Source organism: Triturus cristatus, chromosome 11, assembly GCF_964204655.1.
Source record: "Triturus cristatus chromosome 11, aTriCri1.1, whole genome shotgun sequence".
Classification (NCBI taxonomy): domain Eukaryota; kingdom Metazoa; phylum Chordata; class Amphibia; order Caudata; family Salamandridae; genus Triturus; species Triturus cristatus.
The window spans coordinates 696,636,920-696,663,454 of record NC_140594.1 but is presented as its reverse complement, the minus strand read 5'-3'; the positions used below and the strand labels follow the sequence as shown (position 1 = coordinate 696,663,454).

The window sequence follows — 26,535 nt, the reverse complement described above, 5'->3', positions numbered from 1 at the left end:
CAAATGCACTTTCTAAGATTAAGAGAGTGTCTCCCTCATGCACTCGAAGAATGAGTTCAGTAGTTAATCTTGTAGTAATAAGTTATTCAAAGTCAATTTGATATTACAATCTTTATGATTTTATTTGATTGTAAGGTGAATCATCTCATAGTAATATAATGGTACGTGCTTCAAATTCATATTCATTCAAAGTAACAAGTTGCCCAATGCATTTCGGGCGTAAAAGCCCTTCTTCAGGGGACAATATGCTGTAAAAGCAAGGAAACAGGGTGTCAGCACAAGAAAAATACTGTAGTGCGTATATAACAATGTAATAACTGTACACAGAATGTGTTGGTACTATTCGTGCATTAGTAAGGATAAACAGATGTGGATACTGTGTTTCTCAGAAATGAACCAATTTCCCATAATTTCCAACGGGGGTGTCAATAGGAAGATAAACGTGTGACCGTGATTCAAAATGTGGGTGCTGTGTAACGGACGGTTAGCGTGAGTAATCCTGTGGAGATAACAAAAGTAGTGCTCTGATGATGAAGTGCCGATAAACCGCGTGTTAAGTGAACTCCTGTAGCTGTGATTGATTAAAGTGACATGCAGCCGTGCAAATATGTCGGCATCAAAATAAGCGTTTCCTTAAGAATAAGGATACAGTAATAGACTGTGCGACCAAAGTTCTAGTGTGTGATCGAGTTAGCACGCCGCGTACTTGCCAAAGTTCGCCAAGATAATGCGCGTTCGTATAACCAAATCGCCCATGGTGAAAGTCTGTGGAAAAACAGGAGCACACAGTGAAACCTGCAATTTCAGTAAAGCTTTGTGCTCGAATAAGCGGTCAATGCGTGCATTGAAGAGACTTACTTAAGCATTTATGATGGGTCGAAAGTACTCTGTCGGGTGTAGCCGGGGTGATAACCGGAGTGATACAAGTGAATTAGTTTTGGCGGAACTTAATTAAAAGACCTGGTTAACCGGGAAGAGGCCGCTAGTTTCTAGCGCGCTCGCACGGAACTGCACAGAAGAAAGACTGGTAGTTCGGTACTGGTGTATTGATGTCTGAAGTGCCCAAAAGTATAAAAAATTGATAAAAAGAGGTTGCTCAAGGGAAAAGAAAAGTGATAAAAAATACGAAAAAATAGCCAAGTGCGAGTAAAGTCTCAGTGGGGGAAACCATCAGATGATGTGTACAGAGATAAATGGACAGTAAAGAGAAGAAAGACTGGTAGTACAAAAACATGCAACTCTAGTGTAATTACAAAGTGTAGGAAGCATGGGAAATGTGTGCTAAAGAAGAGAACGAAAATATGGGAGATGCGATTACTGAGTAGAACCAGAAAAGTGAGATTACGGGGTGTAGGAAGAGTGTGCATGGGATTGGTAAATAAATGGGCATACAACAAGGGATACCGGGGACATGTTTTACAAGAAGCAACTTAAATCGCAGCGTTCATTGAGTCCATTCGGGCTGATGGAGTCCATTTTATTGATCCAATAAACTTCTCTTTGCAACATAATTTGTGTGTTATTTTGGCCTTTAAGGATGGGTACTTGTTCCAAGATCAGGAAACGTAGTTGGCTGATGTTATGCAAATGCGTCTAGCACCTTGTGGCTGACAGGAGCCATGAATGTGCTCTTGTTATGCAGTCCCATAAGGGTGTTTTCTTGTGGTGTCTGAGTAGGTTCTATGATGTTATTGAAAAAATGTTTCAATCTAAGCACTCGCATAAATTTGAAGAAGCTTATCTCTATATCCAGAGAATTGGAGTGATAGGTGGGAACAAATGATGATCCCTTTTGTAGGGTTTTCATTTGAAACTCTGTGAGTTTGTGTTTGGATATGTTGATTACGAGACTTTCTGGCTGCGTGTTCCATTCGCCACAGGATTTGTTACTGCTGGTCTTCCTCCTGCTTGTGGCCTTTGGCCTACATCTAGAAAAGGCTGTTCACCTTACAATCAAATAAAAACATAAAGATTGTAATATCAAATTGACTTTGAAGAACTTATTACTACAAGATTAACTACTGAACTCATTCTTCGAGTGCATGAGGGAAACATTCTCTTAATCTCTAGAAGTAGGCCACCGGAGACTTGTTCCCTAATAAGCAAACACCCAGATCACCTCACCGACCCCTACCTGTCCACACTCCTTCCTGTGTCATGTCCCCTCCGCCCGGCACTAGTTAAAGAGAGAAACAAGCTCCTGTATCGCAGGGTAGTCGTATGAGGTCCAGGGGGGCGTACATCCCTTGGGGACTGGTTTCTGATTCGAGGATAGCTATTCAGAACTAGAAAAGATGTAATGCCCGTACTCTGGAAACGCAGGCTATATGAGGGAGCCCTCTGGAAAGGTTGCTGATTTGGGGACTACAACCCCTCCAGCATAGATCGGACATATCGGGGAAGCATTTCTTCAATTTGGTAAGGTAGAAGTACCAATCAGATAGTATTTTGTAAAGGGCTTCCCGCAGGTCTAGGGAGCGATTATGTAGGGGTATGTCTTTCCAGAGTGCTCTCCAGTGCTCCACTGAAATGTCGTGTCCCAGAGTGTGTTCCCAAAAGGTAATGTGGCGTGGTAACTGAGAGGGTAGTGTGCGAAGCAGTAGGAAGTATAAAATGGAAATGGTGCCCGTAGTGGCCCTTGCGCTCTTCACAAACCACTCCAATTGAGTGAGGTCCGTAGTCACCACTTCCTGTGTATGTGGGTGTAGCGCCCAGTGACACAGTTGTCAATATCTAGAATGCTCAGCTTGAGAAAGGTGGAAGTCTCACTTGCAGTGCTCAAAGGTGAGTATGTCTGAGTTGTGAAAGAGGTGCAATAGTGTGAGGCAGGCCCCCTCCCTCCATGCATCAAATGGGCCTGGTTGAATAGCCCCAGGGAATGCTGGGTTATGGTGAATTGGGATAAAAGGAGAGGGGAACGTTGTCCATACTGCCCTTTTACTACCTTGTCCCATGCTCTCAGGGTCGTTCCCATGGGCGTGCTAAGATAGGCATTACGCGGGCAATCGCTCTTTCCATATGGAGCCAGTGCTTATCTGACCCTCTCTGGGACCATCTGGTGATGACTCTTAGACTTTATGGAATAGAGTAAAGCATGAAAGGGCTACACCCCCTTCAGTTTTGGGGCATCTAAGCAGCTTAAAGAGGCAACGAGCCACCTGTTTTGCCAGATGAATTTGGTTAACAGTGTTCTGAGCGTATTCAGGTAGTCGCTCTGGAGATCAATAGGCAAGCTTTGGAATAGATGGAGAAACTTGGGGAGCACCACCATCTTAATTACGTTTATTCTCCTTAGCCACGATAAGGAGGTAGGCCCCATCTTTTAAGATCATCATTTAATCGACGTAGGAGTGGTGGGTAATTGGTCTGAAACAGATTTGATATCTTGGGAGTTAGTTTGATGCCCAGATAGATGAGTTCTTTCTTTGCCCATTGAAAGGGAGTCACTACCACCAGCCTTCCCATTTCCGCATCAGGTAGCATTAAGTGTTGCAGGAATGATTTAGACTGAATTATGCGTAGGCCCGCAACTGCTTCATAGAGTGAAAGTACGCTCTGAAGGGCGGGCAAAGAGTGCTGCAGGTCCATTAGAGTTAATAAGTGTAATCGGCAAATAATGAAATCTTGTGATCCACCAATCCAATTCTGATCCCCCATATCGTCTGGTTCTCCCTTATTTTCGCTGTGAGGGGCTCGATGCTGAGCGCGAAGAGGAAGGGGGGAGAGCTGGCATCCCTGTCTCATCCCGGTCCCCAGCCGAAAGGGGTCTGAGCCAACCCCATTGACAAGAACTCTTGAGCAGAGCATTGCATAGTTAGCCCAGACCAATGAGCAATGAAGGCCTCGCAAAAGGCAAATCGTTTCAGGGTACAAAATAATAAGGACGAGTCCACCCGGTCGAACGCCTTCTTGGTGTCCAGTCTGAGCATAACTGCTGGGATAGTTTTTCTTGGTGGCCTTTCCTATTAGATGCATCACCCTCTCAACATTATTGTGGGTCTGCCTGCCTTTGATGAAGTCCAATTGATCCGAGTGAATTAATTGAAGCATCTGGTCCTCCTGCCGCGAAGCTAAAATCTTTGAGTACAGCTTCACATTGAGCTTAAGGAGCGCTTTGGGGCGGTAGGAGCCGCATAATCTTGGGACTTTCACAACTTTGGGAATTATGGTATTTACGGCCTCACTCATTGAAGGTGTTACTGTGCCAGTATCAGCTTTATATACTTTTATAAAACATTTAGCACAGAACTGGTCTCTCATCTGATCTCTCTCTTTAAGAGGGAGGTCAGATGAGAGATCAGTTCTGTGCTAAATGTTTTATAGAAGTGTGCTGTCAGCCCGTCTGGGCTGTAGGATTTGTAGAGTTTCAACAAGCCTATAGCTTGTCGGTCCTCGTCCTCACTAATAGGAGTCCCCAACGGCTCATTTTGTGCCTGTGGGACTTGTGGAAGCTTTACCGTAGTCAAATAGTCCAGTTGGGATTGTGAGTCAGCACGGCCAGCAGTGTATAACGATTTATAGAACTGACCAAATATGTGTGCCTTTCCCAGATCTTCTGTTTCTTTGTCCCCTGTGGGGCGACAGATGTCCCCAATGTACTATTTTTCCCTTACATATCCTAAGTTTTCAAACAAAGTGTGCCCCTACCTTGTTGCCATGTGCTTAGGATGGTTGCCTGAGTCAGAGAAGTGTCAGTTCTGCTCTATTTGCGTAGATTGCATTGAATTTCCCTTTCGCAACTGTCACTTTGTGCTGGATGGTTAGTGTAGGGGTCTGTTTATGGAATTGTTCAAGTGTGTGTAATTCTGATTCTAGAGTCAGGCGTTCCTTGGTCCTCTGTTTATTGAGCTCCAAAAGTAACGCCACACACTGTCCTTTCAAAATTGCCTTAAACGCATCCCAATTCTTAGAGGGGGTCATTTCATGGGGGATTATTCAGCTGGAACAACTCTCTAATGGCCTTGCGCATGTCGTCCCATGACAGTCGTGGGGGAAGAGCCAGCGAGTGTGTTTAGGTGTGGGGTTAGTCCATTCAAGAGAGACAGGCACTAGGGCATGATCAGAGATAATAATGGACGAATCTCCGCTTCCTGAATGCTTCGGGCGAGGGTCTGACTGAGAAATATATAGTCTAGCCTGAAGTAAGTACGGTGGATATGGGAAAAGAATGTGTTATCTATGTCGTCAGGGTGAGAATCCCTCCAGGCACAAGTTTGAGACTTTTGGGGAAGCTTCTAGTGTGAGACCTGAGAGGGTGGGTACTGTCCGTGCCGAAATTACATGTGAGGTTAAAACCCCAATAAGTATGAGCTCTCCCTCTACGAATCCCCCTAGAAGCGTTGAGTGCTGATAAAAATGCTACCTGATTGGTGATGGGTGCGTAAATCACTGCAACGGTGCACAAATTCCCTCGAAGGCGCCCCTTCACTAGCACCACCCTCCCCTCTTTGTCAGTTTTTTAGCCTTCAGGTTGGAATTTTAATGCAGAGTGAAAGAGGAGTACCACACCATTGTTTTTCGTGGAGCCAGAGGATTGGTAGATCAAGAGGTAGCTCTTATGTTTCAGCCTGTGGTTCCCCGATGTTTTAAGATGTGTTTCCTGTAGAGCCGCAATATTGTTGCACCTATCTAAGAGGTATTTCCAGATCTTGTGGCGCTTAGCCGGGGCATTAAGCCCCCGAACATTCCATGTAGGTGCTTTGACCACCATTGTAATGATTGGGGCAATCTTATCCGTCTTCACGTTATCTCCCCCTCAGGCAAATCAAATCTAGCCCTCCATGCTTCCAGCCTCACACACTTCCTTCCCTCCCCAAACGATCCCCCTCCTGAGCTGTATCATTGTCTGCATTTTGCATCAAGAGTCCCAAGTCCAGGAATGTCATCTGAGTACCTGTCAACAAAAAGTAAAACAACCCCATAACAAAACCTTAAGGGGCACTGAGTCCCTGAATTGTTCCACTGATGTAATCTGTGAAAGCCATGGGAGGTGATTCGGTCCATTATCGCTATCATGGCTGTGGAATTGCTACTATATGCAGGGTTCCATCAGTTCAGTAGAGATGGTCAACGTAGCTGTTTCCTATGGGAAAATTGATCGGGATGATTAAGCCCTGGATGGTGTTGGCGCTCGCACTTATTGGTATATATCTTTTTGCTTGGTTATGTTATTTGGTGCTCAGGGAGAGGCTAATCATCCAACACCCCACAATTCAGATCCACGGATCTGTACAATACTATCTATCAAGCCCTAGCACACAAATCGAATCAACAGTATCATAAATATATCACTTATGGTAAGAGAACAAGCATAGCAGATAAGAATAGTTTAATGTTTTCTTGTAGAAAATCCAGCCAATGCATGTTTCGTCGATCGGGACAAGAGACCTGCGACTTCCTCATTCACGTTATCTCCCCCTCAGGTAAACCTAGCCCTCCATGCTTCCAGCCTTGCGCACTTCCTTCCCTCCCCAAACGTTCCCCCTCCTGAGCTGTATCATTGCTTGCATTTTGCGTCAAGAGTCCCAAGTCCAGGAATGTCATCTGAGTACCTGTCAACAAAAAGTAAAACAACCCCATAACAAAACCTTAAGGGACAATGAGTCCCTGAACTGTTCCACTGATGTAATCTGTGAAAGCCATTGGAGGAGATTCGGTCCATTATCGCTATCGTGGCTGTGGAATTGCTACTATATGCAGGTTTCCATCAGTTCAGTAGAGATGGTCAACGTAGCTGTTTCCCATAACCTCATTGTGGCCCCCAAGCTTGAAAAGAGCATAAATTGGTCTAGGAGATCACAGATTGTGAAAGTTATTAGTGCTATACCACGTAGAGGCAGCTGATGCTCGTCTCTCATCACCCGGTAGATAAGACCATTTGCGTACTGCGGGCAATCCCCAGTTGGTGAATGTGTGGTGATCTCGGATGTGCAGGCATTCAGCGTTTTCTCTGATGTTTGAGGGGTCGATGGGAGAGCCAGGGGCCCCCTCCTTGGGTCCCCGCAGACACCCCTGATGTCCCGGTATCTTGGTCCACTGGTCTATTCTCTGACACTGGTAGATCCGAGAGGGTCATAGCTTTCTCTACTTCTGTGATGTGATACGCTCTGTTGCAAAGTTCAAAGGCTAGCCCGAAGGGTTAGGTCCATCAATATTTAATATTGCCCCACCAAAGTTTGTCTGTCACCAGTCAGAACTGTTGACGTCCGCCTAAAGTCGCAGGAGCAATGTCTTGGTACACTGTACAAGCGGCTCCCTGGAACATCACACTGTCAGTTTTCCTGGCAGCCTGTAGAATAGCCTTGTTCATTTTAAAGTAGTGTAGTTTGGCCTGGACGTCTCTTGGGCGCCTCTTGTCTCCCAATGGCGGTTTGCCCACTCTGTGTAATCATTTTATTTCTACCCTTACTGTGGTCATGCCCAGTATCTCAATGACGAACACCATCACAAACGCTTCCAGGTCTGGTACCTACACCCCCTCCTCCAGGTTGCCGATCCTTATGTTGTCTCTTCTAGATCTGTTCTCCTTGTCTTCGCGTTTGAGCAGGGCTGCCTGGAGTTGTCCCTGTAAAGAGTGTGTGGTGGGCTTCATTAGATGCGTGCGTTTTTCCAGCTCTGAGGCTTTGGTTTCCAGCTCTACCACCCTGCCCCCCACTGAATCTATATCTTACCCTAGTGCAACCAATTTTTCATTCAGGTCAGCCTTTAGTGTTTCAAGAGAGGTGGGCATGCCTGTTTTAAGCTCCTCCCGGAGTTCTTTTTAAAGTCACGCAAGGAAGTGAGAAGATCTCCTTTTTGAGAGCCACTGTATCTTCCAGCCCCGATGTCTGTCGGTTATTACTGGAGTCTGATGGAGCAAAGTAGCTGAACACTCTGTTGTTCTGCTGTTTTTTTAGCTGCATACAGGAAATCTAAGCTTAGCCAAGTGGGGTCGTGGAATACTGACCAGTGGTCCCCTTACCAGCCTTCTCCTAGCTAGACCGGTCCTACCCAGGAGCAAGTCTCGGGGGGTGAGCCCCTATTAGATTCCACTTGGGGTAGTGTCTCTCATGGTACTGCTGTGGATGAGCCCCATCAGTTACAGCCTCTGCTGGCCCCCAGCACAACTATTACATCTACCCCGATGTCATTTATCTTCCGGGCCTCCACGTGAAACCTTTGTCCTCCCCCCCAGGAAGGGGAGATGAGGTCCCTCCCATAATGGGAGACTCACCTACTCGCTACTTGCTGATCTCAGTGTAAGCTCTCTATGCGAGCTCTGGCTATGGCCCCGGTGTGGCTGTCATTAGCCTCATGTCATTCTCACTGGGTCACGTGTTAGGGTCAGGCATTGTGCCCATAAATATAACTAGAGACCTCAATGTTCTGGAGGGGCAAATCGCCTTCCAACTCTTTCCACTCCTGGGGGGCTCCTTCTCCCACAGAGCCCTACGCTGGCATCATTAGCTTCTGCTGGTTATCACACTCACCACCTGATGAAGGACCTCTATCCAACATCCTGAGGTCCGGAAAGTCTCCACCGCCAAACTATCCTTCTGCGTGCAAATGATGCATTCACCGGGCTGGCCTCGATCATCTTTTAACGGCTTCTCCTGGCTCCCCACAGGCCACCACAATTATTCAGGCTTCCTCCGGTAAGCAAATACTCTTGGGCTGATGGTATAATGTACGGTGATCATGGCTGTATCCCTGCAATTCTATATCGGTGATAGCGGAGCTGTCGTGGTTCATTTCCACACAGCCTTCTTGGCTGGCCACGCCCCTGTCTCCAACTTTTTAAACAAAGAAATATACAAAGTTGTTGCAGCAGATCACTGATGCCTTATGAGCTGAAGTGGTGGAGGAGTTTTTATTTGCAATAACCACCAACAGGCACTTGGTCTGCTCTTTGTAGAATTCAGAAGGGCTCTGAAATGGGAGGATTTGGCCTTGAGGATGTGTTCTTTGTTGTTATGTTATGTTATGTTATTGAAACTTATTGAGCGCGACAATTACCCGGAGGTGCCCTGGCGCTATCTAGTGTAAGGTGTTTGTATTGTTTTCTCACTTTGTGAAGCTAAGTCAAACTCAGGTTAGAGGGCACTAGTCTCCATTTTTTCTCACATTTTCTAATAAGCTATCTTCATAAAATTCTTTTGCGAACCAAGGACTAGAGGGTTTTGGTCTGGATGATTTGCATTTCAGGGGTGCACATTTGTCGATAAGGGAGTCCATGCAGGACTTGTACTTGTCAGTGGTCATGTTAATATCAAGATGAGGCATAATCGAAATTAGGTAAGGAAGGGCCATGATGGCCATGGCTTCTGTGTCAAGGTTTGAATGTGTCTCTGAACCATATTCTCTCTTTCTTGGGTTGCCCGGATGTTTTGATATAAGAGATGGATAGGGAAAACGTGATCTGTATGTGGTCAGACCAATCAACTAGAATAGAGTCATATCATTGTAGGTTGGGGGAATTGGAGATTATCAGGTCCAGAATGTCGCCTTTGTGCTGCGTAGGTTTATGGAAGTGTTATTGGAGATCATTGTCTATGAGAAAGGAGGTAAAAGTGTCCACATAGCTTTTACCCTTGCCTCCACAGTGGATGTTGAAGTCACCTAGGAAGATAGTGTTACCTGAGCTGATAAATTGAGAGGTGAAGGGATCCATGCTTTTCTCAATGCAGGTTTTGACCCAGTGGATGGTAAATCACATTCAATCTGAAGCTGGAGGTAGTGGATGTGGACACATCTTGTGATGTGTATTCGAATTCCTGAAAATTAATCATTGGGAGGATCCTTCATCTCAGGGAGATTCTGTGAATGAGTGCGAGACCTCCACCTTGTCTATCTTCCTAATCACGAGGTAAAATTAAGTAATTGGGAGGAAATAGAAGGTCTAGAGCGTGGTTAGATGAGTCATTAAGCCACGTTTCCATTAAGATCAGCATGTCGAGATTACCATATCTCTAGACAGTGTTTGTCTGCAGATCAACAATTGTATAGCATGCAGATAAGGTAGAAGTTGTTGTCTTACTGACTTGGCTGTTCAGGAAAGGAAAGTAGGACTTGTATCAAGTTAAGAGGGGATGATCATACACCAGGATGGTGTGTGTGAGTTTGACTGTGGTCTGAAATGATTGTAGAAATTAGGCAACTCACTGCTGGAAGGAAAGAGGAGGGGGTGGAGGAATTTGAAGCTGCTAAACTCTCTAGGAGATAGAATAGGTCGGAATTGTCTGAGGGAGATTGTGTTTGTTTGGGTCTGTGTAGATGGCTGCCTCTCAGTATGATGGTAGGATGGGGAAGGGTATGCGAGGTTGATGAGGAGAGCATCAACGAGAGGACAGAGAGTTGCTTAGATGGAACTGAGCCAATGTGAGGATGTCCATTCTTCGAGAGAGGTGAGAGAACGAGGAAAGGAGCTTGTTGAACGGAGGCTGGTTATGTTCATCATTTATAGTTGCGATGAGCCGTGGGTTGTTGGTATCAGGTGTTGGGATATGTTAGGATTTAGGAGATAAAAGTGGGAAGGAAGGGGAAAGCTTATGGGATGACTTAGGGGTGGAAAAAAGGGTGGAGAAGGCAGCAGGAGGGAGAGATAACTGTTTTGGGAAGTTGGAGTGGAATGGTGCTAGGATGGTCTGTGGGGAAATTCAAGGTCTGGTGTTGGCGGTCAGCTATGGGTTGTTGGGGGCATATCATATTGCAGCAGAGTCCGGGGTAAAAGGAGTTGTCTGGGTGGACCAAAAGGAGAGAAGAATGGATGAGGGGTGTTAGGGAGAACAGAGAAGTGGAGCTACGAGAATCACCGGAGGGCTTGAGGGTGATTGTGCCCAGGATTGTGTCTTTGGCTTGGAACATGGTTTTCCCGTTGTTGTAGATGGAGAAAGAAAGGTTGCCAGAGTGGCCAAAATGGGAAAATCATTTGAGTTTGCGTCCGAAGGGGATGTTAGAGAGAGAGGTGAATGAGAGAAAATTGTTAAAGGACCTGATCCATAGGTCAGTGTTGTGTGTGAAGAGGAGGAGGTTGACTGCACCTTTGTGTTGGCAATAGTATTGGTCTGTGAAGAGGGTTTCCGGGAAGCTTCTCAAGGTTCTGTGTTCCAGGTTTTTCATTACATATTTGTTAAGACTTGGGGGATATTTAATCTTGAAAGCGTTAGTGCCAGATTTGGATCGGTGCAATGGAGGGAGCTAGGGGCAACGGGTGTCACCATCATGTTTAAGGGTGATACCGAATTGGAGGTTATAGGTATGACCTATACACCCATTGCTACGGTAAAGATGGGTGCTACGCGATTGTTTGCCATCTTACAAAGTGCACTGCATTCTTAGGGTAGGAGAAGACTGCATTTAATTGTCTTTGGTAGAGCGATAGATGAGGCTGGGATTTGGATTCCAATGTCATCGATATGTTGAGCTGGTGGAATTGGACAGTTTTCTAAATTGGTTGGGCTTGTTTTGTTAGGTCGGTGACCCGCAGCAAATAAGATGGCAATGTCCAAGAGACTTGTGACCTCATTAATCAGCATTTAGCCCAAGCAAAAATGGCAGGGTTCTGGTAGCCTGCAGTCAGTATTACCTCCTAGCACACCAAGATATCTGCTATTGAAGTTCCACTTCTCATGAAGCTTGTCCAATAACAGAAGACTGATAATAGGCAGAAGGTTTAAAAATTATCTTGCATCCAAATTAGCTTTTTCTTAACTGAAGTTAGAGCGCATTTAGTTTTAAGATCCATGGATAAAATCTACTATAGCCTTAGAGCACGATGTAGTGGGCTCTACGGCCATTAAAAGCCCACTCCAGCCTTTAACAAAGGAGTGGGCCTTTAATGGCCGGTAGAGCCCGCTATGGAGAGCTAATAGAACATTTTGCCCATAGAAGGCAGAATGTTCTAATTTTTAAAAACAAAGGCCGCTCGGAGCCAGAGGAGGCTTAAACCCACTAGGGCTCCGAGAGGCCTTTGTTCACATCAACAGCTGTGAAATGAAAAAAATAGGAATGTTGTTCTAAGAGGGCTTCTACCAACCAGTAGAAGTCCGTAGCACTCCATTTTCTTTAATGGAGCTCTAAACATTCCAATGTTCTAATAAGTGGCATTGGTCAGAGGTAGCCATGAAGTGGAGATAGCCTGCAGAGTACATGTCATCAAGGAGATTGTAAGAATTAGTTTCTGTGGGTTGTAGGCTTCACTGAGGAATGCATACTACACAGCGCAAACAATAATAGAGGAGCAAATTTACACCCGATATCATTGGACTGTGAAACAGGAGTAATGGCTTAAGGAGACAGATGAAACATTTTAGAAAAACCCTTGTGATTGACAACACCTTTTTTTTTCTCTCAGTCCTTCAGGAGACTAGAGACTTGTTAGAGGTCGGATGGCAGATTTTAAAACAGCAGTTATAATTACAACTAATTGAGCGACAGAGAAATAATAACATAGTATGTGTTCACCACACAGAAAAAGAACTATAGTGGTCAGAATAATTATTTCCAGTGCTATATTTTATTTTTTCTTTGAGTGGACATGACAATGTCAAGCCTGCCAGTAATGTGCCACCTTTTACCAATAAAGGTTTACAGCCGATCCTAAGTCTACTGACAGCAAGTACACCTTATGTAATTCTCCAGCTAGTGAGAAGTGAGCTACTACTCCCTTAAACAACCTTAGAAAGTAATTGGCAGTGGTGATAGAAATTTAAAAATCAGGATAAAAGGCTTTTTTTTAACATACATACCTTTTCTTAAAGGCTGCCGTTTGTTCTTCTCTGTCTGTATCCAATTACTCCACCATGACTGTGGTCCATCACCTTCCGTCATGTGTGTAATGTGAGCATATGTTTTTCAGGTGTGATAGATTAGGCATGCAAGATGGGAGGGGGTCTGTTTTGGATGCTGTGTATAGTCAGCACAAACTAGTGGCCTTCCTGCAGGTTTACCTCATTCCCTGTGTGCATGAAGGATGCCCTGTCCTTTCTTCAGCCCCTCCTCAGGTAGAGCTTCGGGTGGAGTGGGGAGAATCGTTATTTCTCCCTTGTAGAAAAGATGTGCCCTTCTCACGCCCCTGCCCCGTTTGCCCTTGAACCCAATGTTATCTGGTTGGAGTCAATATAATTCATTTAGTTGTCAAGATCATCTACACTTTGGAGAGGTCACGTACTGCCTGTACCTTCAACGTAAGGTAAATAAAAGTCACATCAAGTCAGCAGCCTGCATTTTGTATGTTCAAATAGGAGTCTCTGCACATCAACACAGAGAAGACCTCTGAAAGGCTAGCTGAGGCCCTACTCGAGCACAAGGAAAGAAAGCCTTGTTCTCTGGAGCATCTGCCTTGATGACCTGCACAAGGCCCACCTGATTGCATAATATTCATTGACACTGGGCTGATTAACTGAGTCACACAGGGGTCAAGAAAGCCCTGCAGCCGAGTTGCTAAGACTCGCCAAATCATCAGCAGAGATTTAAAAAAACAGTCACTATGGTGAGGGATCACCATCACTGACTGCCTGACAACTTAGAGGATTTACAGCTGATCCATCCTCTTCAGTCCAGATCTTGATCTTGTATCTCAAAGACTGCAGAGAGTCACTCTGGATTCTGAAAAGGTGGTGATTGTTCTCTATGCTTCAAACTGTAGTTGCATTGGTAATGGTTCTTACGGGTGTGAACAGTCGATGCTCCAAGTTCACTAGCAATTTTACCTCAGCACTTTTAAGTTTTTTGATTTCTCATTTTATAGCTTATATATATCGGTGTTTTTGCTAGTAACAACGTATCATCGGCGAACATAAGAATTGGAATTCTTACACCCACCAATTTTGGAGCATCCGTTGGAGTATCTTCCAAGAATGTTACTACCCCATTGATAAAGATGGAAAACAAGGTTGGGGCCATCACACAGCCTTGTCTTACCCCTCTTTCCACTCCAAATGGGGGGGGTAACCTGTCCCTGGCTTCCCCACGTAATTTTTGCATATGTGTCCTGATGGAGTGTAGCAATGAGAGATAATAATGTAAGGGGCATCCTCAAGTTTTGTAAAACTCTCCATAATCTTTTACGGGAGACAAGGTCAAAAGCTGACTTAAAATCTACAAAGGCAGCGTACAAGCTGCCTTTTTCCAAAACCACCGTCTTCCAATAGAGTAATGTAAAATGAAAGGTTTGATCGATTGTGCTAGTACATGCCCGGAATCCAGCCTGAAAGGGAGATAAAATATCTTGTGCACTAATCCATTCCTGGATTTTAACACCAAACATCCCATAATCTTCTGTGATGAATCAATTAGACTTATGGGTCTATAATTCCCAGGTAATGACTTGTCACCCTTTTTATAAATTGGAATTATTTCAGCTCCCTTCCATGACTCTGGTATCGGCAAACCTTTAGCAATTTCATTCATTAAAATCAGGAAGTAACGGTTCCATATCACTTTGTTGGAGAGGAATATATCAGCTGGAATCCCATCAGGACCTGACGCTTTACCACCCAGCAAAGTACCTAAAGCAATATTAACATCATCTTCGTTAAAAGCCGGTTCGTCATAATAAGTATAAAGAAGCTCGGGTATCTCCCTGTCATCTAAGCCACCAGCATATTGGGATTGGAAGTACGTTACCCAATGATCTTGGCTTACATGGTTTGCCAACTCTGATGGACATCTCTCTCTACCCCATTTTACCACATCCCAAAATACTTTTTGATTTTTATTTTCACAGGCCCTTTTTAAGTCCAGCCACGTATTATCATCCCAACATTTTTTTGCCAGGTCCAGGGCTTTCTTGTATTTCAACCTGGCTTGCCGGATCTTAGGGATATCACCTTCCCTGATGGCGAGCCCCAGTGAACTACAAGCCTCCTTACAATCCCTATTGAACCATTTGCTTCCCTTCTTTTGTTGGGTACCCTTGTTTTTAGTTGTTTTAAAGAAATAGGAGCGAAGATGAATGAAAAACTCAGCATGAAATCCATCCAGTAAGCATTTCTGGGGGTGTCAAATTAGCTGAAAGTTCTTCCAAGTCTAATACCGCCTTGCCTACATCTAGAGAAATCCTAGCTAAAACTTCCGGTTTTGCTACTAAGTTTTCCCATTTTAAACGTCTCATATCATTTGTGGGAACTAGGTCTAAGGTTGTCAACTCCCTAGGGAGCTGAGGAACGCCTTTTTCAACCATTACCTCAAAAACTACGGATAATGGGTTGTGATCACTCTCAACCCGTTCAACTACCTTCATATCCTTTTAAGGCGTGCCAGAACTGACAATTAATTAATATATAATCAATACGACTTTGACTAGAACCATTATTAAAAGTACATACGCCAGCTCCATCTGACTGAGTTCTACCATTTAATGCCCTTAATCCTCTCTCCATACAGAGAGAGTTCATTTGCACCACTACATCCGTCCATCTCTTTACCGGATTTAAATCTAGTTCTGGGATTCTCCAGAGATCATCTTCAGAATCATAAAAATTGAAATTGCCATTTAGAAGTGGCTCGAAGGTCATATTAAAATCGCCTGCTAATATTACATCAGTGCCCGTGGAATGTTGGCCGAGGAGTGTATCTAGGGCTACTAACACCTCAGATTTCCTTCCCTTTGTCCCCCTTGCATAAACATTATAAACATCAAGTTTTTCAGCCATTCCCCACAACAACCTAATCACTAGTATGTCCTTATTATTAAACTCAAGGACCTGGACCTTAAAACCAATCTCTTGGCGCACCCAAATTACCGAACCACCTGAAGGTCTGCCCTTCCCACCATTAATTGCGGGGACATAATAATTAAGAAAACCTACGCAATGAATTGAATCCAACGCCCAGGTTTCCTGAAATAGGCAAACATCGTGTTGATCAATAAATGAATGCCACTCTGGCGATATAATCTTGGAACTTAGACCAGCTATGTTCCATGACACCACAGATAGTTTAGACATTAGAGTTTTAGATGGAAATAAAGATCTCCCCTCAATCGGTGGGATACCATAGGAGTTTGAGAACTCAATAGCTCTCTTTGATGTCAATATAGGAACAGCAGGGGAGACAATACTAGGTGAAATAGCATGATGATTAATTGCCTCTATAACTCCTCCAAGAGCTGGTACATCAATGTTGGAAGAAAGGGAAGTCAGTGTGCATTCTTCCTCATTTGAAGAATGAATACAGACAGGGGGGACCCTGGTAGGATGTTTCGCCGACTGCAACACATTTGTTAGTCGGTCATTAGAGTCCAAGTTTGAGGGTCCATCTGATGTACGGTCAGCAAGCCCGCCGGGGCACTCCTGGCCGGATACAAATGGAAAACGTCTGAATTGTATTGAAGAGTGGTCTGGGGAAGATGTACGAAACTCTAGGGCCAACAAGTTCTCAACCAGGGCATGATCTCTTAATGTTAGCTCTATGGAATCCCAAGGATTTGTCCTGGAAGAAAGTCTACGAGCTCTCGTAATATCTTCCCTAATAATAGAGCGACAGCCCCTGACATGGCGAATCCAGTGGATTGCTTTATTTGTGAGGGAATCTGTGTTTTCTCTATTAATCCCGATGTTATATTTAGGGACGTTAATCATATAAATTTTTGGTCCCCGGTCCAAATCAGTGCCCGGTGATGTAAAGCCTTGTTGTCTATATTTATTTTGATTGGTCCCTACACCTAGGTTAACAGGACATCTAGTTTTCAACTGTGAAAGCTGTGATTTTAAAACAGTAGCATAAGAAGGACCGCCCAATTCTAAAATTGATCTATTCTCTTCTCCCACAGTCTGCGAGTGTGCGGTAATGGGCTTACTCCGTGCACCCTTAGATGTTGTATCTGGACGAGTTTCCTGTTTAGATGTTGGCTTTGGTTGCTCAAACTGCATAACACTGCATTCAGGACTTTCTACGGGATGAGGGATCCTATGCGTCAAGAGGTCAACCTTCACAGTCAATTCTACTAGCTGTGTACGTATTAATTCTACCTCTGATTTTAATTCACTAAAGAGGAAGAGCAGACCCCGAGAGACATTAATGTTATCTAGAAGAGGTGCAGGTGGAGAAATACATGGTAGCAACACAGAGTTATTCAAATGAACATCCCCCGTTTCTTGATCATGCAAATCTAAAAGGGGAGCAAACCTATTTGTACAAACAACCGGAATTTCCCCTTTATCAGCCTTACTCCCACCAGGGGCTTGACTCTTGGCTACAAAGCTCTCATTTTGTTGCTCTACGGTGTCTCCCTTGTTAGATTTATGAAACATTGCCGGGATTATTATCTGCTGACATATGGTAGATTTAGGGAAATATAACTTATCTATATTTGGTTCAGCGCTTGCAGCTTGAGTACATGTGTCACTACAATCCTCACAATCATTGATCAACAGATCAATTCTATCCAAGGTACAATTATTAGCGGTTACCTTCTGCTTGAAACATTTCTTGACCCTTTTCCCCTTGGATTCTCTAGCGCTGTCCCCCCCCCGCTCCACTATTCCCATCCATTGTTTTCCTTTTCCCCATTTTCAACCCAGTGGGATAAGTTATATTTAAAGTCCCGTACTAATATTAGGCTCTACCCCTATATCAAATAGAATAAGGTTTTCTCAGTTGGATTTCGCGTAGCAACAGAGGAATGGCAAGACGATACTCTGTCCCTCAGTACTGTTCTCCAATGAGTACAAAAATTAGAATAATGGGTCAAATTGTCAGAAACTGTTTCACATGTGCAATTTGGGCAAGTATGCAACTCACCCAGCTGAAGGGACCTTGGTGCCAATCGTAGAACAAAAATCCAAGAGCCCTGGCCCAGCCCGGCCTCTTTTGGGCGATGACGGGCAAGGACGGGCCCGCCCTTGGCCCGGGCTTAGCCAGGGCGCATCCCGCGCGCATGCCGCGCAGCGGTGATTTTCGGTGCTTTTGTAGTGTGAGGTCAGCAGGAGCACCTCCCTCCAGGGAGCAAGGAGATCTGGGACAGGTAGTCCCCCTGTGGCAGCAACAGCGGTCAGCGCATCCCGCGCAGCGGTGATTTTTGGCGCTTTTGTAGCGCGAGGTCAGCAGGAGCACCTCCCTCCAGGAAGCAAGGAGTTCTGAGACAGGTAGTCCCCCTGTGGCAGCAACAGCGGTCAGCGCGTCCCGCGCAGCGGTGATTTTCGGCGCTTTTGTAGCACGAGGTCAGCAGGAGCACCTCACTCCAGGGAGCAAGGAGTTCTGGGACAGGTAGTCCCCCTGTGGCAGCAACAGCGGTATGCTGGTCTTTGGTCATGGACGGCATGGAACAGCATCTTGAAATGGCAGTTTTTCTGGATGGGGAGCCAGTGGAGGTTCCTGAGGTGGGGGTGGATGTGGGTCCGTTTGGGGAGCTTGAGGATGAGTCTGACAGCAGAGTTCTGTATCGTTGGAACAAGCAGAAGGTGTGGAAGCAGGTCAAGGAGACTGCATTGATCTTGCATTTAATGGTGAGTTTGTCTAGGATGATGCCAAGGTAGTGGGCACAGTCTGCCTGTGTATGTGTGGGACCAAGTTCGAGAGGCCACTAAGTGTCATTTCACAGGGAGGATTTGTTCCCAAAAATCAGCACTTCCATCATGTTCATGTTGAGCTTCAGGCAGTTGGACTTCATACAGTCGGAGACACTCGTCATACAGTTTTGGAAGTTTATCCTAGTGGTGGAGAGGTCTTCTGAGAGCGAGAGGATGAGCTGGGTTTCCTCTGCGTAGGATATGATGTTGAGGCCGTTGGTTCTGATAATGTTGGCCAGGGGCATCATGTAGGTGTTAAACAGGGTAGGGCTAAGGGATGAACCCTGAGTGATGACACAGATTATGCTCTTGGGTTCTGAGATAAAGGATGGTAAGCAAATTATCTGGATTCATCCCGTGAGGAAGGATGAGATCCATCTGAGGGCATCTCTCTTGACTCCAATGTGGTGGAGTCTTTTGATGAGGGTGTGGTGGGATATGATATCAAACGCTGCTTAGAGGTCCAGGATGATCAGGGCTGCTGGTTCTCCCCAGTCAAGGAGGGTTCTGATGTTGTTGATGGCAGCGATCAAGGTGGTTTTGGTTTGGAAACCAGATTGGGAGGTGTCCAGCAGGTTATGCCACTTGTTTCTGTTCGGGGGCGTGGTACTTGGTGTCCGGATGTATTTGGTTGATATCTCTAAGATGCAATGAAAGTTCTTGTTTATGTCTGGATATAGTTGTTTCGATAAGCTTATTGTGCATTAGTTTGCTGTGTTTAAGGGATCAACAGATGTTTCAAAGTAGCATCATAAACATCACTCACTGAAACATGACAAGGCAGTTTTTCCGGCCTTTGAGAAGGCAAGGTGTCTTTTTTACTTTCATTATGAGGAGGGGGTATTTCGAAGATTGCTGGTGTTGACTTAAAGAAACAAACTCAAAGTTGTTACTTGTTAAAGCTTGGCATCTCAATTTGTGGGACTGTTAAAGTGTAGACTGCATCGAGCGTGTTGAATGTTCACCTTTTGTTGGAGTGAGACTAGGAATAATTAATTTAAAATAGTAATTTAGTTAGTCGCTAGCATTTGAGGACATACATATCAGGCCTGACTCGCAAAGAGAAAACCTACATATGCATAGTATGTCTACTAAGGTGCTCATGTTTATTTATACATGAAATTAATTAGAATTAAAAGCAGAATTTTAGACCTGGAAGGAAACATGCACCTCCCTGTCCCAATGAAACAATGTAAATGAGCGGGAGTGGAGCAATACGCCAGCAATCACAACAGTAATATTCATACAAGTAGCATTATTGTTGCATTTCTTTGAATCCTTGCCTAAGAACATACACTAAGTTTATATCCAGATGGACGAATATAGGAAACTGATATGCATATCCACAACCACACCAGACACCGCTCACCATTTGAAATACAAAATACCTCCCATACCAATTGCTCTGCCCATTCCTCTTGTGACATGTCAATTTGGATCCAGAGCCTTGCAAGACACAGCAAGATGCACACCACCCCTCTCAAGACAAAGAGGAAGTTCACTGAGGAGGAAACAGACATTGGGATGAACTATGTAGCAGACCATTACAGAGAGCTACATGGTGGCATGGTGTTATTGATAAGGTAAATGCTTTGGGGATGGAGGTGTGCACTCTGGATGTTAATGTAATGTAGCATGTCAATAAATGTACATACTACAATGCCATATTGTCTTGCAGGAAAGCTTTATGTTGCACTTGGTGAGTAAAAATAGAGACGGATTGCACAGGAAATATGAAGTGATCAATAGAACATGCCTGGCAACGGTATCATTTTGCTGAACCAAACACTACAGTAACCAGGATAAGATAATTACGGAACACAGAACAAAAAATCCAAATAATATTAATTATGATATCCTGAAATAAAAACAATTCTGCTCCGGGCCAGACTGGTCGTAGCAGGCACCGGGTAATCTCCCCGGTGGGCCACATGGGTGGTGGCCGGTTTTGGGCCCCTGAGGGCCGTTTTTGTAAAATCATCCCTGTAACAAAATAGGCCCAAAACCAGCCCTGGCAAAGAGCTCGGCGGCACCCCAAAGCCGGCCGAGCACTTTGCCAGGGTCGGTTTTGGTTCCCAGTCCGGCCCTGCTTGTACCACAGGCACCCTTGCACCAATGCTCAAGAGGGCCTGCATTGGCGCTAAGCAGCCTCAAGGCTGCCAGAGCACGGAGGGAGCAGAAGTGCACCATATTTTGGTAGATATAGCGCATTTTTGCTCTCTCTGTTTCATGCAACACAGCACAGCAACTTTGCCTTGTGGCCTGCGTTGCATGGAATGTTCGTTGATATATTCTCCTCAGTCCCTTGGGAAAAGGGCACAACTTTGTAAACCAGATCGATGTTCACTCCATGCTCCTACTTTCCGCGTGGCGCTCTAATATTGGATCAAGAAAAATAGCAGAATTGTTCTGCCTTATTTGACCGATAGCAGAATTCGGGGTGATGAGCGATCACCGAGCCTGCAGTGTTTGTTACACCCCATGTCTGAAGGCTTCTGCTTGCTTCAGACGTGAAGGTCATATCCCCAGATATTCATGGATTTTGGACAACTACGACACCATCTTAATTGAGGTCCCCAGTCAGCCCACTAGCTGAGGTACCAATATTACCCCATGCCCTCTGGTGGCAGGCATGGGGGGAATAGTGCCTCTCTCTTGACTTGCATTGCTGTGCGCGGAGGGGGTGGTCACTCATTTCTTAAAATTGAAATCTGTCTGCCACGCTCTACAAGTTTACCCCAGCTGATCCGCCTTTCACCTGCCCTTCCTTTCTGGGTGTGAATCCTTGGGTAGGCAGAAGGTTGCATGCACTGGCAATGTCTATCCCTGTGCCTATGGAGAAGAAAGGAAAATGTAAGTGGCCCCATCACAGGCTGAGCAGTTCACCCCACGCGCTCCCTCAAAATGGCGCAGATTTGGCTGTACAACTGAATCAAGACAGCAGTGTTTACATGGTCAGTGAGTAAGGGATAGAGGAATTGACTTTCAGTCACTGATTCGTCACAATGTCTTAACTCTCGCTGACATTAATCCAGTCTTAATTGACTCCTTTCACCCTTTAATGCTTGAGATTTTGCATCTTACTATAGTCTTTCGATGTACGCGATTTATATAATTGTTCATTTCTCCTTTTATTTCTGAGTTCGAAATTCCCTACTTAACTGCACTGAGGAATCCGATGCACTCTCCCTGCGACATCATGTTTACTTTGCTAACTTATCGACTTCATTGTTGGGTCCTTCATAGCTCTGGTTCCTTATCTTTCGACTTACTGATGATTATTTGGATTCATTGTACAATCTCTGCAACATAAAAGGTGCCAATTTATCCAGATAATAAGGTGCGCATTTTTTTTATCTGCCTGGGACTGATATAAGCATGAGCAAGATTGCCTACGTTGGCCTACGAATGGGGTAATTTAGACTGAATGGGAATATGGGGTGACCAAACACCCGAAAGCAAATTACTCTTGTATCAGCTACATGGAAAACCATTTGGATCATTTGGATCAAAATTTTGTGACTTAAAGCTGTTGTTGGCTGGTAAAGATTACTAGAATTATAGTGACATTTTATTATAGTTCTTTATTGTAATGCTCGATAATGGGACAGATGCTGCATTGAAATCCAAGACACATGTGGTCCCTGCTGTATTGAATGAATTTGTCTAAAAGAACCATCTGATGTTTTATGGAAAGTTATTGTCATATTGTCTACCGTGCACATTTATTATTAGATTTGTTTCAGAAGGCTTCCACGATTATGATGATCAAAGGAACATGTAAAGTTCGAGATGATGGGGCGCCTGAATCTCTTTCCCTCCCTAGTTTTTTGTTTTCTCCCAGCAATCGGAGGGGCTTATTTATGAGCCCCTTGCGCTAGTTGTACGCCGCCATTGCGTCACTTTTATTGACGCAGCGGTGGCGTAAATAATGCGCCATGTTGCGCCATATTTACGAAGTGACGCATTTAGGCAGATGTGTCACTTCATGAGCCCCTGTGCTACATTATACCTGACGCAGGTATAATGTATGCAGGGTGGGCATTCCCCCGCAAGAAAGAGTCGTAGGAGTGGCGCAGTGAAATCTATGAGATTACGCTGCGCCACTTCTAGGACTCCAATGCGTCACAACCTTACGCCTGCCTCATGGCAGGCGTAAGAGTGACGCAGGCCCTTCCCCATGTGAAAGGAATATTGCTGGAGTTGCGTCGGGCTTCCGACACAACTCCAGCAATGCGCCACTTTTTGCGCTGACAGATACGTCAGTTATACTGACGTATCCTCCCCAGTGGAGGTGTAAGGGAGACACAACGAGGAGAAATATCTTTATTTTTCCTCGTTTTTCCTCTTTCTATGTGTGCTGCATTCTGCAGCACACATAGAAAGAGGAAAAAGCCTCTTGTGATTGTTATTGTGAGGAAGGTTTCACTTCCTGCACAAAAATAATCATTCCCGCAACGCAGGCACCCTTGCACTATGGTGCAAAGGTGCCTGCGTTGGCTCCCGGCAGCCCATAAAGCGCTGGCGCAGGGGAAAAGGACAGGAATGCGCTGTATCTAGTAGATACAGCACATTCCTGCCCTTTTCATTTGCCATAGGGCAGCGCAGTAGCAAGGCCTGCCGTGTTGCCCTGTGGCAAAAAAAACATAAATGAGGCCCATTGTATTTCCTCTCACCTACTTGGGCTTGCTATGTACTGTCATTCCGGCTGATGGTAGTCCTTTAGTACCTCCCATTTCTTGGCTAATAATGAATTTCACAAGATCTCCTGTTATTCAAATGACCAATATAAGTTATTTTCTTGTATTCACTTGACACCGAAAATTATCTCTATCTTTCTCTGTTCCTTTGCCCATGTGTCACATTAATCAAAACTTCTCTCAAGCAACCCACACCATATTAAAGTGCTCCCTCCCATTGAACTGGCCTCTCTCTGCATTTTATGGGTTAGATATAGAGATAACCTTTAGGTGGGCAAACCTGTGAAAAACAGTGCAATGTAGATTACTGTATGACCATATAGGAGTAACGCTAAATTCCTCCTCTCAGTAATTTTTTTTTACTAAATACAGTCATTATTCCTCTGGTTCTAATGCATTTAGTTATTACTTTCAGCATTAGGAAAAAAATAAGTAACTGAACCAATACATCCTAACATGAAGACCATGATCACCATGGCAGGAAGTCAAACGTATTATTTGATACTAGCAAACCATTCCTTGTGAAGGTGTAAGGCCAATAACTTTAAGTTCAGGAAATATAAAAGCTATCTCAAGAAATTAGCATATTGGTTCTTTAAAATGTTACACAGTTTTATAAGTTTATTTTTTATGATGCACAATTAATTTTATTACTGTGTTATGTTATTTAATACATTAAATAAACACCTACAATTACAATATTTTTTATTAGTGATACATTTTACAGCTGGAGACACTAAAGGAGCATATTTACAAGCCCCTATATCCACAGGAAAGTCACTTTTTTCGACGTTACTGTGGCGATATTCGCCTTATTTACAGGGCGGTGTTAAGCCACTTAATGTGGCTTAATATCGCCTTCTGAAAAAGGCCCCCTTTCACATTGTACTGAGCATGAAATAGGTGGGCAATGGGTATTGCGGTGTGCGTCCCACTGCAACACCCATTGATTTTGACTCTGACCCATTTTTGCAAGGGTGGCGTAAATATGGGGCAGCGCCAAAATTAAGACCAACATAAAACCTGGTCTTAACATGGGGCAACGAGGAATAAATATGGGGCAGCGCCAAAATTAAGACCATCAAAACACCTGGTCTTGACATGGGGAAACAAGGAGAAATGCTTTATTTCTTCTCGTTTTTCTGTTTGTATGTGTGCTAAAATGTGCAGCACACATTAAAACAGCAAAACGCCATGCATGATTGTTCATAACAATCATTTTAAAAGTTGCTACTTTCAAGTGTGCACAAGGCAGCACACATAGAAGTTACAAATCGCTATTTAAGATTGTTTATGTGCAGGAAGGAACACCTTTCTGTACATGAACAGTCATTCCCACAATGCAGGCACCCTTACACAATCGGACAAGAGTGCATGTGTTGGCGCTAGGCAGCTGTAATTAGCACCAGCGCAGAGGAAAACAGAGGGGTGCTTTGTATTTTTGCAAATAAGGTGCAGCCCTGCATCTCAAAAGTGGCAAAGCTAGGTGTTAAGCCAATAAGTCTAACGCCACGCTCAGTCACTTTTCTTGTAAATATGCCCTTAAAGATTACTCCGCGATCTCTAAAATAAATAAATGTTTTCTGGATTTAATATTTTCATGATCTCTTAGAATGGAACAGTTCAGAGGGTATAATTGACGAACCTTTTGAGATAAATTGGTGTGAATTTGCTGAAAGATTTATTTCTTCTTCTGTTGCAGAGAAGGGCAAGTCAGTAATAAATGTAGAAGCCCGTTACCCGACTCTCTTCATGTTTGATTTTAATGGGGCTGAGACTGCCGGTCTGATGACACTGCGGGGATACAGGATGACGCTTGAGGTCTATCCACCAGCAGAGGGAAGTCATGTGCTACAGATCTATGCTAAATCCTTCGACTCATCTAAGAGCAGCTATACCAGGATTCTGATACACACAGTGGACTGCAAATCTGTGGACAGCACTGTGAAGATCCCCAAAGAACTGAATAATCCGGTGGGACCAAACTGGCTGACAGAACAGCAAGGGTTTCTGCAGCCTTCTCACACTGATGCCATCATTCATACCCGAGATGGTCGTTGTTCTGTAAGTTTCAGAATTAAGGAAGACATGGATATACTAGCTACTCTACATTCTGATGATATTGAAATGACTGAAAATATGAAAAGAAGGCACATATTCAAATCACAATTAGAAAAACAGGTTGTGCTAAAGATTCAGATCCCTCAGGCTGGAACTTTTGTCCTGAAAATGTATTCTCGGAACAAGGGTGATCAGGACTCCAGATATAAGTATACGCTTTGCTACCTCCTCTCCTGTACTAATGCGGCGGTGAAGTGGCCTGTGTTCCCTAAGGTTTACAGCAACTGGTTGGATAGCTATGAACTGGTAGAGCCAACAGCTGGGGTCCTGCCTGCTAATCAAACTGTCAACTTCAAGTTGAAGGTTCCCGGGGTGAATTTGGTGTTGATTAATGGTAAAAAGGTGGGTTCTCTAACTCTGAGTGCTGAAGGCTACTGGGAGGGGCCCTTCCACACTGCTGAGTCCACAGACGTTAATGTCCTGATTCAAGAGACCCCCGGCCAAAAACGCCATGCTATCATTTTGAGTTATCAGGTGGAGACCAAGTAGCACTCACTCTAGGTCTAGCTTGGTGCTCACGACTAACTGAAGAGTGCCCTTCTTTGTATTGAAGGTTGAGTGTCAAGGACACTAAGCAAATGAATAGTGGTTGAAAACACAATATTCTGTTTTTCATTTCCATTTTTTACTGCACAATATCACAAACATGTGCTTAGTTGATATTGAACTTCCAATTCACACCAGGATCATGCACAAGTAATAACTATTTAACTTCATTCCTGACATATTTCCTACCCTCCCATCCATTGTATATCATTTTGAATGTAATACAAATTGATCATAACTTATCATCAGAAATTGTTGAGCATGCTTGCAAGCATTTGTACTCAGTCTACAAGTCAATGTTCATCTTCAAACTCTAGGTGAATATTTTTGAAAATAGAGCAAATACCACAAAGTAAAGCTAATTTTGTGTAGAGGAACCCAGAAGCCATATCAGGAAGATGCTCAAAAGCCTTTCACCACGATGTGTTAGTACTGTTGAGAGGAAAGGCATAACACAGTCTAGAAGTAGATGCATATGAAACCTGGTATTTGGTAAATGAATAAACATACATTCCCTATGCTAAATATGATGCTGGAAATTAAGGAGAATAATCAGTTTCAAATTCTCTTTATGAACTGTTTATAGGGAAGATTACAGGCTGATGCTGACAGTTTACCAAGAGTTGATTACAGAATCAATCTTTTAGCAATCCATCCTGGATTCTCACAGATCCACAGAC

The 26,535-nt window shown here is 44.2% G+C and overlaps 1 pseudogene; it reads left to right on the top strand.

Moving 5' to 3' along the window:
• The first annotated feature begins 2,738 nt into the window (after window positions 1-2,738).
• On the top strand, window positions 2,739-25,798 carry LOC146785335 (kyphoscoliosis peptidase pseudogene; annotated as a pseudogene).
• Window positions 25,799-26,535: the final 737 nt, after the last annotated feature.